A 17832-nucleotide genomic window follows, 5' to 3' on the forward strand; every position below is an offset into this window, starting at 1 on the left:
TGCACAACTGCCACATATGGCTGTGCAGGTTGTGTACTGCACAACTCATGGAAGCACCACTCACCTATGGTTGAGAAGTAGAAATGCGAGGGATGCTTGGCTGAGCCAGTGACACTGAAAACGCTTAATTTAAAGGAAAGAAAATGATAGGTTTTCCTAGAAACAAGGGTAGTCCTTGGTGAGCCCATTCCAAGAGAGTTCAAGGAATCCCACCCTGGCCCATAATGATTGGCCTCCCTAGTCAAGCTTTCGGGGAATAATGCAAAGGCATTGGCTCTGCAAAGCTTTATATCCCCAGGCTGAACTCGCGTCAAGCAGAAGACAGTTAAAACTGAGACAGCAGAGCCCATACAGGGCCTATTAGAGATGGAGAGAGGTTTGCAAGGCAAGTGGGGCCTTCTGAAAAAGGTAGCACACATGGCAACACCTATGACACAGGAGCCGACAAACCTTAAAGTTACTTAGATATTTGCCAGAGAAAATGGTCACATTTATATTCCTGTGTGACTTGTTTCACTATAGAAAAGCTGTCTGACCCGGGCACGGTGGCTCACTCCTGTAATCCCAGCACTTTGGGAGGCCGAGGCAGGCAGATCACTTGAGGCCAGGAGTTTGAGACCAGCCTGGCCAACATGGTGAAAGCCCGTCCCTACTAAAAATACAAAAATTAGTTGGGCATGGTGGCAACTGGCTGTAATCCCAACTACTTGGGAGGCTGAGGCATGAGAATCACTTGAACCAGGGAGGTAGAGGTTGCAGTGAGCTGAGATCACACCACTGCACTCCAGCCTGGGCGACAGAGTGAGACTCTGTCTCAAAGAAACAAAAAAGAAAAGAAAAGAAAAAGAAAAGCTGTCTGTCTTGGATTTGGCAGGGACAGTATTTTTTCTTTTTTGAGACAGGGTTTTGCTCTGTCACCCAGACTGGAGTGCAGTGGTGCAATCTTGGCTCACTGCAACCTCAACCTCCCGGGCTCAAGCAATCCTCCCACCTCAGCCTCCCAAGTAGCTGCAAATACAGGTACAAGCACCACAATACCCGGCTTTTTTTTTTTTTTTTTGAGACGGAGTCTTGCTCTGTTGCCCAGGCTGGAGTGCAGTGGCGCAATTTTGGCTCACTGCAACCTTCACCTCCTGTGTTCAAGCTATTCTCCTGCCTCAGCTTCCTGAGTAGCTGGAATTACAGATGTGTGCCACCATGTCCGGCTGTTTTGTATTTTTAGTAGAGATGGGGTTTCACCATACTGGCCAGGCTGGTCTCGAACTGCTGACCTCGTGATCTGCCCACCTCAGCCTCCCAAAGTGCTGGGATTACAGGCGTGAGCCACCGTGCCTGGCCTTTTTGTATTTTTTTTAGAGATGGGATCTCACTATGTTGCTTAGCTGGTCTTGAACTCCTGAGCTCAAGCCATCAGCCTGCCTTGGCCTCCCAAAGTGCTGGGATTACAGGTGTGCACCACCACACACAGTCAATATATATATACGTATATATACATATGTGTGTGTATATATATACACATACACACACACACACACACACACACACACACACACATATATTTTAATGTTAAAACCCTTGCCCCAAACAAAACAGGCTGGGTGCAGTGGCTCACGCCTATAATCCCCACACTTTGGGAGGCCGAGGTGGGTCTGACACTTGAGCCCAGGAATTCGCGATCAGCCTAGGCAACATGGTGAAACCCTTAGCTGGGCATGGTGGCATGTGCCTGTGATCCCAGCTACTTGGGAGGCTGAAGCAGGAGGATTGCTGAGTGGAGGTTGAGGCTGCAGTGAGTTGTGATTGCACCACTGCACTCTAGCCTGGGCGACAGAGGAGACCCTGTCCCAAAAACAACCAACCAAAAAAAGAAAAAAAAAAAGAAAAACAAAACACAGTCTCTCTAGCAGATCTAAATAAAACGTGACATAAAACCTGATTTCCTTCAGCACCTCCAATGGAAATGGAACTTATTTCACAAAGCTAAGATGGGAAAAGATCTCATTCCTTTTCTTTGTGGAATAAAATATAATCTGTTCTGTGTCTGCATTGTACTGCACTAGTGGCTCATTCAATCTCAGTAGTTACTGGGGCTCTGATTCCCTCGGAGTGCTGCAAAAATCCTGGAGAAATGCCAAAGACACTGGGGAGAACTCTCTGAACTTCCATCTAACCTGTGTAATGAGTCACACACTCCCTTACTGGTGGGAAATTCTTTCCCAATGAAAGCATTTGAGGCTATAAATTTCTCCTATATACTGTTTTAGCTATACATCATACAAGTTTTGATAATACAGTATTTTCATTATCCTTGAGGTCTGAGTATTTTTAACGTTTGTTTTGTTTTTATTTAGACTTTACATTGTAGTGACATATTGCAATCATCTTTCCTTTTTTTTTTTTTTTTTTTTTGAGATAGAGTCTTGCTCTGTTGCCCAGACTGGAGTGCAGTGGTGGCAAGATCTCAGCTTACTGCAACCTTTACCTCCCGGGTTCAAGTGATTCCCCTGCCTCAGCCTCCTGAGGAGCCCTCCTGACTCGTGCCACCACGCCTGGCAAATTTTTATAATTTTAGTAGAGACAGGGTTTTACCATGTTGGCCACGCTGGTCTCAAACTCCTGACCTCAGGTGATCCACCTGACTCAGCCTCCCAAAGTGCTGGGATTAAAGGCGTGAGCCACCATGCCCAGCCCATTTATTCCTGATACTGATGTGCTGGTATTAATATTTGAGACTTGCTTTGCAGCATAAAAGTTACCACATTCTCTGCTGTAGATGATATTTGTAAATATTGTAAATATGCCAACAATATTAATATATACCCCAAAGGTGCTTGAGAAAAATATATATTCTTTCAGTGTGGGTAAAGATTTCTAAATATATATTTTTAAAATATCTATTAAAATCAAACCTATGTTCCAAATATTACAGTATGAAAAGGGAAAAATAAGAATTTCACAGCAAAGAAGTCTGGCAGTCACCACCTTAACCAACTGATCAAGGTTAATGTCACTTATGATGAGTCACGTTGATATGATGTACCCCCAATACGATGTGATGAGAAGGGCATTTCATCTCTGGCGTACTCTTCCCAGAAACCCGTAGCCTCCAGTCCAATCATGAGAAAATGTTAGGAACACCTAAATTGAGGGCCGGGTGCCGTGGCTCATGCCTGTAATCCCAGCACTTTGGAAGGCCAAGGTGGGCAGATCCCCTGAGGCCAGGAGTATGAGACCAGCCTGGCCAACATGGTGAAACCCCGTCTCTATTAAAAATACAAAAATTAGGCCGGGTGCAGTGGCTCACACCTGGAATCTTAGCACTTGGAGGCCGAGGCGGGTGGATCACCTGAGATCAGGAGTTCGAGACCAACCTGGCCAACATGTGAAGCCCCATCTTTACTAAAAATACAAAAATTAACCGGGTATGGTGGCGCACGTCTGTGATCCCAGCTACCCAGGAGGCTGAGACAGGAGAATCGCTGGAACTCAGGAGGCAGAGGCTGCAGTGAGCTGAGATCCCGCCATTGCACTCCAGTATGCACGACAGAGAGAGACTCCATCTCAAGAAAACAAAACAAAACAAAATACAAAAATTAGCCGGGCGTGGTGGCACGCATCTGTAGTCTCAGCTACTCAGGAGGCTAAAGCATGAGAATCGTTTGAACCTGAGAAGTGGAGGCTGCAGTGAGCTGAGACTGTGCCACTGCACACCAGCCTGGGCAACAGAGCAAGATTTCGTCTCAAAAAAAAAGAAAAAGAAAAAGAAAAATCCAAATTGAGAGACATTCTACAAAATATCTTACCAACACTTTAAAACTATCAAGGTCATGAAAAACAAAGGAAGACTGAGAAACCATTCCAGATGGAGGAGATTAAGGATACATAACTAAATGTAATGTGCTATTCTGTATGGCAGAGAAAATGGACATCAGTGGGAAAACTGGGGAAATCCAGATGGGTCTGTGGTTCAGTTAATGGTAATGTACCAGTGTTAATTCCTTAGTTTTGACAAATGTGTCATGGTTACATAAGATGCTAATATTAGGGGAAGCTGGGTGAAGGGCATATGGAAACTCTATGTACTAGGTTTTAAATTTTTCTATAAATCTAGGGCTGGGCGCGGTGGCTCACGCTTGTAATCCCAGCACTTTGGGAGGCCGAGGCAGGCGGATCACGAGGTCAGGAGATCGAGAGCACGGTGAAACACCGTCTCTACTAAAAAAATACAAAAAATTAGCTGGGCGTGGTGGCGGGTGCCTGTAGTCCCAGCTACTCAGAGAGGCTGAGGCAGGAGAATGGCGTGAACCTGGGAGGCTGAGCTTGCAATGAGCCGAGATTGCGCCACTGCACTCCAGCCTGGGTGACAGAGCGAGACTCCGTCTCAAAAAAAAAAAAAAAATTTTTTTCTGTAAATCTAAAGTTATTCCAAAATAAAAGTTTTATTAAAAAAAAAAAAATAGCTGCTCATGGCAGGGCATGGTGGCTTATGCCTATAATCTCAGCACTTTGGGAGGCCAAGGCTAGCAGATCACGAGTTCGGGAGTTTGAGACCACCCTGGTGAAACATGTTGAAACCCTGTCTCTACTAAAAATACAAAAATTAGCCAGGTGTAATGGCAGATGCCTGTAATCTCAGCTACTTGGAAGGCTGAGGAAGGAGAATTGCTTGAACCCGGGAAGCGGAGGTTGCAGTGAGTGGAGATTGCACTACTGCAATTCAGCCTGGGTGACAGAGCAAGACTCTGTCTTAAAAAAACAAACATCAATCTGTTTAATCTTCACCACATCCCTCTAAAGGAGGTCACTGAGGTGCACAGAGTTTAAAACTTGTCATCAAAGTCACCCAGTTAAGTTGGACCAGATCTGTGACTCCGAAGCCAGTGCTCACACCACTCCAGGCTGCATGCCAGCCACACCAACCGCCGTTGAGCTCCTCCCTGCATCCTCCACGCTGCTTTTGCATGTGGACCACTCTCCTCCTTTGCTCAGTTAAGTCTACTTCCCTGACTCCCAAGAGGTCAGGTGACCTATTTACTCTTGCAGCACCTTTCCCTCTTCCTCTGTAGAATTTCTCACAGTTTTTAACAATTTATGCATCTTGTTTATCTTGATGAGATTATGAGCTAACAAATGTCTGTTTTCACTGGCATGCATTCACAGTGCTTAGCACAGAGGCCAGCACTTAGTAAACAGGTAGTGACTGACTGAATAACCAACGGTGGGTACACTAAAGTTAACTCCAGTAGGATCTGTGCTAGAGAAGCACATCCAGGACTTGGTGTCCTGCCTTCAGAAGGCTCTGGAACATGAGGCAGGATTCCATCAGGCACGCCTGATATATACCTTGCCCTGTTCTGCCAAGATGGAGGAGAGGGGATACCAGAGAATGGGAGATCCAAGCTGGAGCAGCTTCATTAAGCCCCCACAAGATGCAGCAGCCTTCCTGTAAAGGAGGCATCCTTGAACCCTTTATTGTCTAAATCTATGATGTCCAGTAAGATAGCTACTCACCATAAGTGGCTACTGAGCACTCTAAATGTGGCTAGTCTAAACTGAGATGTGCTGGCCGGGCGCGGTGGCTCACGCCTGTAATCCTAGCACTTTGGGAGGCCGAGGCGGGCAGATCACGAGGTCAGGAGATGGAGACCATCCTGGCTAACATGGTGAAACCGTGTCTCTACTAAAAAATACAAAAAAAAAAAAAAATTAGCCAGGCGTGGTGGCGGGCACCTGTAGTCCCAGCTACTCGGGAGGCTGAGGCAGGAGAACAGCGTGAACCCGGGATGCGGAGCTTGCAGTGAGCCAAGATCACGCCACTGCACTCCAGCCTGGGCGACAGAGTGAGACTCCATCTCAAAAAAAAAAAAAATTAAAAAAAAATAAATAAACTGAGATATGCTGTATGTATAAAATATATACCAGATTTCAAAGATTTCATTTGGGGAAAATCTTATCAATAATTTTTAATATTGGCTGGGCAAGGTAGCTTATGCCTCTAATCTCAGCACTTTGGGAGGCCAAGGCAGGTAGATCATTTGAGGCCAGGAGTTCGAGACCAGTCTGGCAAACATGGCAAAACCCCATCTCTACTAAAAATACAGAAATTAGGGTATGGAGGCACATGCCTGTTGTCCCAGCTACTTGGGAAACTGAGGTGGGAGGATCACTTGAACCTGGCAGGCAGAGGTTGCAGTGAGCCAAGATCATGCCACTGCACTCCAGCCTGGGTGACAGAGCAAGACTCTGTCTCAAAATAATAATAACGATAATTTTTAATATTAATTACATGTTGAAATAATAATATTCTTTGATGTAATGGGTTAAATGAAATATATTAATATTACCATAATTTATTTCACCTGCTTCTTTTTATTTAATGAGGTTACTAGGAAATTTTATATATATGGCTCACATTATGTTTCTAACTGGACAGCATTGTCCTACACTATAAGCTCCTTCATTTGCTTTGTTCAGACCCAAATGCCCATCTGAGAGCAAGGCCCAGCACATAGTGATTGTTCCATAAGTATGTGGAGTGTGAATTCATATAACTTATTATCTATATACATTTATGCAATCCTCTTGAGGGCAACAACTTTCTTGTTCATCATGGTATCTCTATTCCCAGCACAGTGCCTAATAAATATTTTTTGGATGGACAAATGAAACTTCATTCTGTCCAGCTCTTCATTCTCCTGGCTCAATTCTGCCATGGAATCTCCCACCCACTGTGTCACAGGGGCTCTGGTGCCAGGCAATAATTTCCTGGTAGGATCATGGCTCTTCTTGATGCTAATCCTGGTTATTGGGTCACATTGGTGATACCCTTCTCAAGTTTCCTCAAGTTCTGTGGGTCTGGGATGACTCTTGCTTCAGACGCAACAGTAGTGGGAAGGACACTTGATATTTTGGTGTTGGCTAAAACATGGCTATTGTCCTTGTACATGTCAGGTTCGTAAGTTCAATCTGCAAAACCATTGATTTAGATGAGGACTATTTCAGCAAGTCTAAATAATAGGCAATAATTTGAAGCAGATGGAACAAACAGTAAAATATCCTAATTTCCAGTTTTCCAGTACAAACAAGCATCTGACAAGCTTGGTATGCTTATGCTATTTATGAAATCAGCCTGAAACATTTTTCACTATTTAATACAGCAGCAAATGGAAAACTAGCTGAGCCACTCATCAGGTGTGAGACAGGTCTCTTCCGTTTCTTTGAGCCTTGGTTTCCTTATTTGTAAAATGGAAAATAATTAAATCTACCTCACTGGGTTGTTGTGAAGATTAAGTGAGGTAATTATATATACAGGCTTAATACAGTGCATGGGATTTAATAGAATTTCAATCAATGGTAGCAGTGATTAACACCAAACCCACTGGGATGTCTGCAAATTAGCAAACGAGAAAGAAGAAAGTATTTGTGGTGCCTTAACAGATGAGCCTGTCATAATGACATTTTATATTTGTTCTTCATTTTAACTATCAACAAGCTATATGTGCTCATCAAATAAAAACAGCAGACATTTATCAAGCACTCCGTGCAAGGCAGTTACTATGTTATGCATTTAACATGCATCATCTTAATCGTTGCTATTTGGGGTAAGTGCTATGTTGATGGTCAAATTAGACAGCCAGAAGCTGACGGTCAGGGAGGCAAAATTATGTGCTCCAGGCCCCATAGCAATTAAGTGACCACATCAGGTTTTCGTGTGTTTTTGTTTATTTGTTTGTTTGAGACAGGGTCTCACTGTATTGCTCAGGTTGGTATCAAACTCCTGGACTCAAGTGATCCTTCCACCTCAGCCTCCTGGGTAGCTGGGATTCCAAGTACGAGCCACTTTGCCCAGCCACATCAGATTCTTAATGACTTCATCAGGCCCACCTGTCATCAGTTGTACTCACAGAGGCAGAGGGGCTTGCATGAGTCATTTCTGGCACATGCTATCAAGGCATCTGCTGGCCTCATTCCTCATCCCTAAATGTTGACTGAGCGCCTTCCACCCATCAGGCATTATGTTGGTATGCTTTTTGACTATAATGAGAAAAGACTCATTTTGCTCCCTTTAGTAATGGAAGTAGCGAATGTAAGGGCTCTCAAAAAAAAAAAAAAAAAAAAAAAAAAGAGGCCATGTGCGGTGGCTCACGCCTGTAGCACCACCACTTTGGGAGGCCAATTTGGGAGGATCACTTGAGACCAGGATTTTGAGACCAGCCTGGGAAACATTGTAAAACCCCATCTCTACAAAAAAATACAAAAACTAGCCTGGCCTGATGGCGCACACCTGTAGTACCAGTTACTCAGGAGGCTGAGGCAGGAGGATTGCTTGAGCCCAAGAAGTTGAAGCTGTAGTGAGTCCAGATTGCACCACTGCACTCCAGACTGGGCGACAGAGTAAAACCCTGTCTTAAAATAAATAAATAATTAAAAACAGGCTGGGCGTGGTGGCTCATTCCTGTCATCCCAACACTTTAGGAGGCCGAGGCAGGAGGATCACTTGAAGTCAGGAGTTTGAGACCAGCCTGGCCAACATGGTGAAAGCCCGTCTCTACTAAAATTACAAAAATTAGCTGGGTGTGGTGGTGCACGCCTGTAATCCCAGCTACTCAGGAGGCTGAGGCAGAAGAATCACTTGAACCCAGGAGGCGGAGGTTGCAGTGAGCCAAGATCACACCACTGCACTCCAGCCTAGGTAACAGAGCAAGACTGTCTCAAAAACTAAACTAAAAATTTTTTTTTAAAAAACGAAGAGGAATCTTGGTCACATGGCCATGCCTTATAAAAATTCAGAAAAAACTGAATCCCCAGGCCTCATGGCAAGTCAGAATACTGCTCACAGTCATGCCTGGAGGAGCACGAACGTGGTTTGGAAACTGAAATTTCATTCTCCACCTATGAGTTCTAGAAACTTGCAACAGGAGCTCACTTGCAACAGGAGCTCAATGTTCCGTGCTCCTAGGCTGCTGTTAAGACTTAATTACTCTGTCTCTTCCTGTTTCTGCAACCAATTACTCAGTCTCTTGACATGCAGAACTCTCCCAGCAGAAACACTGCAGGGCTCGGTGATCACTGCTATGGGTCCTGGACCAAGGTGATGGGTTAGGCCTATCAAGGCTGTCCTTGGGTGACTGAGCTTCTCTAGGCAACTGAGCTATGGTTGGAGGTGTGGGGGATGGGGAGCTGACAGGTGCAGAGCTTGGCCTCTAGACACATCCATCCAGGTGCTGACCAGTTAATCCTGGCCTGATTCAGCTGCCAACCTCACAACATGGTGAAACGTTCCTAATCAGAAGCAGCACTGCAGTGGCCTCAGATGCCTGTTGTCTCCCCACTTCACTGAGACTGGTATCCAAAGGAAAAGCTTCCTTTTTTTTGAGACAGAGTCTTGCTCTGTCGCCCAGGCTGGAATGCAGTGACACAATCTCAGCTCACTGCAAGCTCTGCCTCCTGGGTTCACGCCATTCTCCCGCCTCAGCCTCCCGAGTAGCTGGGACTGTAGGCGCCCGCCACCACGCTCGGCTAATTTTTTGTATTTTTAGTAGAGATGGGGTTTAACCATGTTAGCCAGAATGATCTCGATCTCCTGACCTCGTGATCTGCCTGCCTCGGCCTCCCAAAGTGCTGGGATTACAAGCGTGAGCCACCGCGCCCGGCCAGGAAAAAGCTTCCTATTGTCCATGGTCCATGCGGTGATGGCGGCTTGCACAGGCTGCAGTGAACGCCCAGCAGTGAGAGCTCCTCACTTTAATCAAATCGCACCTCCCTCTGGAGGCCTTCCTGTCTAGTCAATTTAAATGCCACTCCCTCTGCTGGTCCCCAAACTTCCTATCTTGTTTCCCTGCTTTATGACTTTCCTTAACATTTCTCAAGCATTCTACCTATTTTAGTACTTTATTTTATGATATGTCCTTGTCCTCCAAAATGTAAGTACAAAGCAAGGATTTGCTCTTTTGCCTGTTTTGTTTACCGGTTCCTAGAATTGTGCCTGCACAGAACTGATACTTGATATGAATGGAAGGAGGGGCGGGGAATCCAGTCTGGGTGGAGGTTCCACCGGCAAAGGCTTCCTGAAGAAAGTGACACAAGCTGAGTCAGCTGAGCTTGAAGCAGAGGATGCATTCCAGGCACATGGGCTGGGAAAAGAACATGTTCAGGGGCCTTAAGCAGAAGGGTGGCTGAGGCCTAGGGTGCTTGTGTGAGAAAAGGGTGGACAGGCAGGCCACAGGCAGAGTGAGGAGGGCCTCACTATCTCCTCTGGAGAATGGGAAGTCTAGGCTAGAGGCTAGGGTTGGGCGAGGGTGGCAGAGGGCAGGAGAAGAAAGACCTAAGAGGCTGGGCGAGCGATGAGGACCATTTACAATTGGAAAGGGAGTTCCAGTGATTGACAGGAGCTGTCCTTTATCGAGCACTTCCTGTGTGCCAAGTGCTATGCTAAGAGCTTCTAACATATTAGTTCACCAACCTTCACATCCAGCCTTCAACCACTAGGATGCATGAAAATAGGGTGATAAATGAGGGAACCCTCCACAAATCAACCAGTCTGGCTTAGTAAGGAAAATTTTATGCCAGGGGCCAAGCCACGTTAAGTGATCCTCTCTCTATAGCTGACACTCTCTTCCCCCACTGTGTGGCAATCTCGCCTCTTCCCTTGTTTTTCAGTACTCCGTCACTGTTGCCTCCTATAGAACAAACTAAAAAGGGCGTAAGGGACCCCCACGTTGCAGGATTGAGGTAGTGGGTCAAGAAGAGCATGAGAGAGAGAGAAAGAGAATGAGAGATTAAAGGAGAAGGGAGTGGAGTGTAGACACTGGTCCTATTAGCTGACAGGAACCTGCTTAGCAATGAGAGGGGTCAGTTTGCTAAGGAAAGACAGGTCTGCCAATTCAAGGCACCAACCAGTGTAAAACTTCATTAAAAATAGTGGACTCAGAAAAGGGGAGAACTTTGGCCCCCTTTCTTTGGTGGGGAAAATGTGGTCATTTCTCACTAAAGGACAAAGGCCACAGTTGGATAAAACTGGCCAGAGAGGGGTTGCAGCAGGTGGGGGGATCTTCAAGAGAGCAAACCAGAGGTGTCAGGTGGTTCTTGGGTAGGAATAAGGAGGGGGGCAATGCAGAAATAAGGCCCTCGCCAGAAATGGCTGGCAGAGCAGACTCTTCAGCCCCCAAGAATGTCTCCTGATGGCAGAGGTCATCAGAGATGCCTGATAGCCTGGTTTCCCTCAACCCTAGTCACAGTTCTTTCTTCCTTCCTTTCTTTCTTTCTTTCTTTCTTTCTTTCTTTCTTTCTTTCTTTCTTTCTTTCTTTCTTTCTTCTCTCTCTCTTTTTTTTTTTTTTGAGACAGTCTCACTCTGTTGCCTAGGCTGGAGTGCAGTGGCGTAATCTTGGCTCACTGCAACCTCCACCTCCCGGGTTCAGATGATTCTCCTGCGTCAGCCTCCTGAATAGCTGGGAATATAGGTGCCTGCCACCATGCCTAATTTTTGTACTTTTAGTAGAGATGGGGTTTCATCATGTTGGCCAGGCTGGTCTCAAACTCCTGACCTCAAGTGACTTGCCCGCCTTAGCCTTCCAAAGTGCTGGGATTACAGGCGTGAGCCACCATGCCTGGCTTAGAACAGTGATTTCTATTTCAACTGAAGGAATGGGACCAACTGACTCCCAACTTTCTACTATGGCCTTTGGGAGCATTCTTGTGTGTGAAATTTACCTGAAAAATGAGGACAGAGCAACATATGCAGGTGGTGACACACATACAATGCACACATAAGCACATCACTGCGATCACTGCTACCAAAGAGAATCCCCAAAGACCAAATCTATTTCATGGTAACAGAAGCCCCAGCGGCTGGCACTGCCTGCCACACCCCCAGAGCTCTCCACGGGCAGCTGTTCCTCATACATTCCACTCTCTCCTCTGCTCAAAACCAACTCCTACATTCACCTGCAATCCACCACCTGAGCTCAGGGCACTCTTGCATTCCTCAAGGACTTCAGCCCCTGCCTCCATCCCTAAGTCATCCCGTCATGGTCTTCTCTCCCAAAGCCTTGGCTCGAATGTTTCCCCTGCCAACTTAATCCTAACAGTTCCCCTTCTCTCCTAAGCCTGAACAACCCCCCAAACCCTAGATGCACTTGGGATTATTGTTCAACCGCAGTCCAAATCCCACGTCCCATCTCACATTCCCTATGTCAAGCCTTGGGTATGTGTCAAGGGGAAAGTCTTAATGAGTGAGAACCAGAAGACCTGCCCTTGTGACGCAGTCTCTACACCCAGTCTTGCTGGCACACGGAGATACTGATAAAAAAACCAAACACACAAAAATGAAAGAACAAGCAGCAGGGCATGTTTCAAGATTTATTGAGTGGGTGAGAGGACAATGGTCCACAGCACAGAAAAAGTCAACAGGAACAAATTCTTGGTTTTCAGAAGTCACACCAGGAGGAGGCGGAAGGACATGGAGGATGGCCACTGGATGGCCTGGCCTAGATAGAAGAAAACCAGTCTTCCTGGGCCATGGCACTCTGTGGCACTGGCAGGGCAGAGCCAGCTGAAGGGTCTTCAACTCTGGATCCCAAGTCCCCAGAGCCACAAGGCTTTTCCTCTGCCCACCCACGCTGAGGGAATAGTCGATTAATGTTGTGCTGAGACAATAGGGGCAAGAAGGTCTGGCCATGCATCACAGGGTGACATCACTCGTCACTCTTGGTCTGTGATCAACCCCCAATCTAAAAGAGAAGACAAATGAAGCCAGCGGCTTGGAATTTCCACCTCAGAAACACAGGCTGACTTAACCTCTTGGCATTCACTTACCATGAGGAGGCCCCTCCAGGGAAGCTGGGACCCCAGGTCATTGTCCTGAGAGGCTCAGTGCCTGCACCTCTTGGGGTTTCCTCTAACAGTCTCCAGACCCAAGATGGCATCCCTGGAGTGAGGAAGGGCCACAGAGCAGGAGGCTGCAAGTACTTGGTCTCCAGTGTTCTGTCGTCTTTCTTAAAGCTGATGTCAATGGGAATGCCCCCAGTTAATCAGTCGGGTATGAGTTGCCAGTTTCTTTCATACCAAACTCATCTCAAAAAGGAATCTCAATGCTCCCAAAGAATAGTCAAAATAAAAACTTAAGAGTCTAGCAAAACTGTCTTAAGAGTCTTGACAGGCAACCGAGCAGATGTGCAACTGGCAGAAAGACAGCTCAAGAGACCTCTCAGGGGCCCTCCCACAGATGTGCCACCTCACCGTGCTGGGAGCCAAGGACCACCCCAGCAGCCATCCCTCCATGCTTTCATTACTTGCCTGCACATCTGTCTCCCCAGTGGGACTAGACACTCTTGCTCATCCCAGCCTCAAAGACCTTCTCATGTTGCTACCCCTCCCTGGAATACCTTTCTACTGCCCATCACATCCCACTCCTTGAAAGACTTGCCAAGGCCCACCACCTCCAAAAGGCTGCTTCTCTTTGAAAATCTTAAGGCAGTGACTGTATGCCACCCAACATCACACTTATTCGTTAAAAATAATTCACATAGGCTTTTTCCACCATCTAGTACCCAAACCTTGACACTAAGAGAGACTGCTCTCTGATAACAGAAGGCTAAGCTGAAAAAAGCCACACTAAAGTGTCTCCCATCACTCACTCACACAGCATCCTGCAATGCTCCTGAGACCAGAAGGTGCTGGCAGGAGAGAAGGAGTGTGTGAAAGCGCCAGCATTTGAAAGGGACAGGTGTGAACCCTCCAAACACGGGAAACGGCTTTCAGCAATTCCTCTCCCTGCGTTATCGATGACCAGAGCACAGGCAGCCCGTGATCATTTTTGAATGCAGGTGTATACAAGGGCAGAGAGAGATCCATGAGGAGAAACAGATGCCAGCAGCCTGTGGACTAGGTCCAGTCCAGGAAAACAATCTAGCCCAGCACAGGACCCCAAAAGTGGCCCTCCTTCCCTGTAAAAGCCACATAGAACTTCCTTGCCAGGAGGAATCACAGAGAAGTCACATGGGGCAAAAACAATGGGAAAATATTGGTTGGTAATGATAGGAATCATGTGGTCTGAAGTACCACAAAAGTCACCTCTGTCAGAACGTTATTTTCCAAATGAAGAAAATTAGGTTCTGAATCAGTCCTTGACTGGGATAGTGGCAGAAGGGGATTCAAAGCTAGGGGACAAGAGTCTCTGAAGCCTAGGTCCACTCATTTTCCATTACAACATCCTGCTGCCCAGGGAGAAAGGGCAGAGACCTCTTATTACCTAAGTGGGACTCTGGAGGTTTCCCCCCAGCAGCAAGCCCTGAAGGCACATGAAGGGCCAGAGGTGATCTGGGTTGGCTGGGTGGACAGCGGATCTGGGGATCCACAGTGCCATTCTCATCTCACTTCTCAGCTCCCCTACACCAACCCCAAAGCCCCTCGGAACATGTGCAGAACTGTACTAGATATAAGGAACCAACATTCCAGAGAATGAACCAGAGATCTTACCTCAAGGACACTGAGGTCTAGCATGTTCCCGACATGACAACTCCCATGCCTCTGCACACAGTGGACTATCTGCAACAGATGATGCCATGAGTGAGCACCCAGCTTGTCCCTGCTCACAGCAGGGATGGCAGGCAACAGGAAAGGGCTTAGCACAATAGTTACCAGACAGTAAACATTCCTAAGCAAACACACTATTTCTTCATAAAAGAGAAAATAGTTAACTCTACAGAGGAAGACAGTGGATGGTCTATTGCAGGGTGAGGGTGGCCAACACTGATCAATGTGTAGTTAATCAGCAAAAGACTGAAAGGAGATCAAAACCAGGTTTACAGCAGTGTGCCACGGCTGAGTGGCAGTGACTCTGCTGGTCATCAAGGGGAATTTAAGCAACACACATAGCCTGGTTCCCAACAGCAGGGAGCAGGAAGTGAAAGCTCTAATCATGACATAACACACACGGCAACCCCCAATCCCCTGGAGGCCCCAGGTGTGTGCAGCTTTGAGAAGCAGGAGTGTAGGAAAGCTCCCGGGACAGGAAGGTGAAGATGTGGACCCTCCAAACACAGCAAGCTTTCCCGCATTTCCTCTGCCTGCACTACCAATGACCAGGACATGGGCAGCCCTGATCACTTACGGAATGCAGGCGCAGAAAAGAGCAGAGGGGATCCAGGAACAGAGGCCAAAGTGAGCTGCTTGGAGATTGCCAAAGCGCCAAGCCCAAAGGACCTGAGCGCTATCCACTTAAGGTAGTACAAAGCTCTCATCTACCCCCATCAAGAAAGTCACAGAAGACCAATTTTTGGTTAAAAAAAAAAAAGGCTTAAATTGTTCATTCACCCCACAAATATTGACTATCTACAAGTAGCCAGACATCATGGGGTCAAAAGCAAGAAAAACTCGCAAGATCTCCCCATTTACAGAGCTTTTGCAGTTTCCCTACATTACAGAAAGTCAAGCTCAGGAGAATGAAAGAACTTAGCCAGGCTCTCCTCTGCACCCAGCTTTGCCATACAGTTCTCGGAATTCAGGACCATGCCCTCCGCTGGGGTCCGCCAGAAGGGAATCTGAAGGGTCCCCCAAGGTGCTCACGACCAGCACCACTTACCCAGGGACATCCTCACACCGCGGACAGTGGGAGCCCCTCAGGGAGTGCAGATCAGGGTGCTGCAGGAAAAATGGGGGCGCTGGCTTGTGCGGAACCAGCAAAGCCATCCAAGGGAGAGCTGTCATCTGTCTCCAGGAGAGCCCCACAGCCCACGAGGCCTAGGCAGGGAAAAGCGTAGGGAAGGGGCTTAGTACAAGGTCCTGGCAAAGGAGTCTGGAATTCGCCCCTCTGGGGCCCTGGGAGCGTCCTCCATTTAAACCTCAGCCAAATGGTCTGTAAAATGGAGGTTTTACAGCTACTTTTTAAAGGTTATTGAGGAGAAAATGAGTTCACGGTTCCAAGGACGTGGCACAATGACTGACACTTTGTAGGCAACCGAAAAGCAGCTTTGGGGGCTTCCAAAGTCAGGAGTCGAAGATCGGGGTCGGGGGAGTGAAAGTCGCGAGGTCTCTAGCCCCCCTCAGCCCGCGTGCAAGGCCCCGGGCACAGCGTTGCCGAGCTGTTTCTAAAAGGGCACTAAGCCTCCCCGCAGAGAGGCTGTGCCGACCTGTGGGGGTCTGACGTCCGCATGGGGTCGGCTTAGCCCAGCGAAGGCCGAGGGCGCGGCTCACCCGCCAGTCTCTTTCCCGAGGACACGCGAAACCCGAGGGGCCCAACCCGGCGAAGGGGACGGACCACGCACCAGCGGCTGGGCCTGACGTCCAGCCGGCTCTTCCCACGCCCCTTGGGGCCTCAGTTTCCCCTTTTGTCGGGGAGGAGGTACACAGCACCGGCCTTGGGAGGCCACCGGGGGTTCTTGGGAAGACCACTCCTCGGGCGCTGCCCCTCATAGACTCATCCGGAGCGCCAGGACGGATGGCGGCAGGTACAGAGGTAACCGCGCGGAAGAGGTTGAGGGGTAGGCCGCAGCCACAAGACACTCTCTCCAGTGCTCAGCGCCCGCGGAAATACGGCTAGGGGCGCGGCTGCAGCCTAGAGCGACGCTTCCGCCGGGCCCCTACCTGCGCAGACGTGCCTGCAGCGCCCCCTGGCAGAACGGAGCTGCAATTCTGTCCCTCCACTAACGCCCTTTATCCAAGCGTTCACCTAAAGGAGCATCCCTTCATGAGTTCACTCATCCATCCATTTACCCAGAAAGTATTTGTGAAACATCAGCTTCCATTTGAGGACACAGTGAGAAGACAGCCATCAGTCTATTAACCAGGAAATGGGCCCTCACCGCTTCCTAGTTTACCAAATCTACTGGTGCCTTTTATCTTGGACTTTTAGCCTCCAGAACTGTGAGAAATAAATTTCTGTTGTTTATAAGCCACCCAGTTCATGATGACACTTTGTTATGGCAGCCCAGACAGGGGTCGGCTGGCAAATAGGTCAGCTTGGACCATGGCCAGCTTGGTGTCCACACACCCTCCCCTCCAAGCAAAAAAATAGAAAAAAATCCACTTCAAACATGCATCCCTTCTAGCATTGGCAAGAGTGTGTCTGCAGTCTTGTTTTGTTTTTGACGTCAGCAGACAAATAAAGGGTCAGCCATTGAGAATAGACTGTTCTTTTAATGCTGTAACAAAGGCTGTCACAACACACTTATTTCAAGAGCTCAACATACTGCCCTGTTTGCTGGAATCACATACTACATAGGCCAGTGTTCCAGATGAGAAAGTCAACGTGGATAAGCAAAATGCCCACAAGGCTGTATGCAACAGCCAAACCCTCAATGGAATTTCTTAATAACTGGCCATTTAGGACAAGTTAAGGAAAAGACTTGGGCTTTTAGATAGAATGTGTTGGTGATAGAAACCTAACTTATGCTTTAAAACTAAAATACATTATTGGAAAACTTATATGATCAAGCGAAGGGAAGGGCAGAGGTCAAGCTGGGCCTCCAAGACAACAAACACCAGAACTGGAATTCCATCCTTGTCCTGCAACTCTGCCTCTCTCTCTGGGTGGACTTCTGACTTCACACTCGCTCTGGTTTTTTGCTTATAGTGAGGGACATATGCCACATTTACCCAGGGTAGCATCTCCATCCTGCTTCCACTGAGGGTAGGCAGGACTGCCACATAGGGTTGTGCAGGTCGTGTACTGCACAACTCATAGGAGCACCATACACATCATAGCCTATGGTTGAGAAGCAGAGATGCCAGGGATGCTTGGGCAATCTGATGGCACAGAAAACACTTGACTTAAAAGAAAGAAGGTGTTTTCCCTAGCATGTTCTTCTCTGGTGTAGCAGAGTCACCCTATGTCA

At 47.5% G+C, this 17832-nt stretch overlaps 1 long non-coding RNA gene and 2 other non-coding genes across 4 annotated transcripts; all 3 read right to left on the reverse strand.

The window, feature by feature from the left end:
• Window positions 1-12344: 12344 nt before the first annotated feature.
• On the reverse strand, window positions 12345-16560 carry LOC129474506 (uncharacterized). 2 transcript variants are annotated; one of them, XR_010119379.1, is made up of 4 exons: window positions 15582-16560; window positions 14477-14545; window positions 12815-13000; window positions 12345-12729 (listed from the first exon to the last, which is right to left on the reverse strand). It is a non-coding gene; the product is annotated as an uncharacterized lncRNA (long non-coding RNA). The 2 variants fall into 2 exon arrangements; XR_008654556.2 differs by having other exon boundaries at window positions 12815-14545; window positions 15582-16543.
• On the reverse strand, window positions 13693-13826 carry LOC129474922 (small nucleolar RNA SNORA71). The gene has a single exon (XR_008654669.1). It is a non-coding gene; the product is annotated as a small nucleolar RNA SNORA71 (small nucleolar RNA).
• Window positions 14990-15121, reverse strand: LOC129474925 (small nucleolar RNA SNORA71). The gene has a single exon (XR_008654673.1). It is a non-coding gene; the product is annotated as a small nucleolar RNA SNORA71 (small nucleolar RNA).
• Window positions 16561-17832: the final 1272 nt, after the last annotated feature.

This window comes from Symphalangus syndactylus, chromosome 24 (genome assembly GCF_028878055.3).
Source record: "Symphalangus syndactylus isolate Jambi chromosome 24, NHGRI_mSymSyn1-v2.1_pri, whole genome shotgun sequence".
NCBI classification, from domain to species: domain Eukaryota; kingdom Metazoa; phylum Chordata; class Mammalia; order Primates; family Hylobatidae; genus Symphalangus; species Symphalangus syndactylus.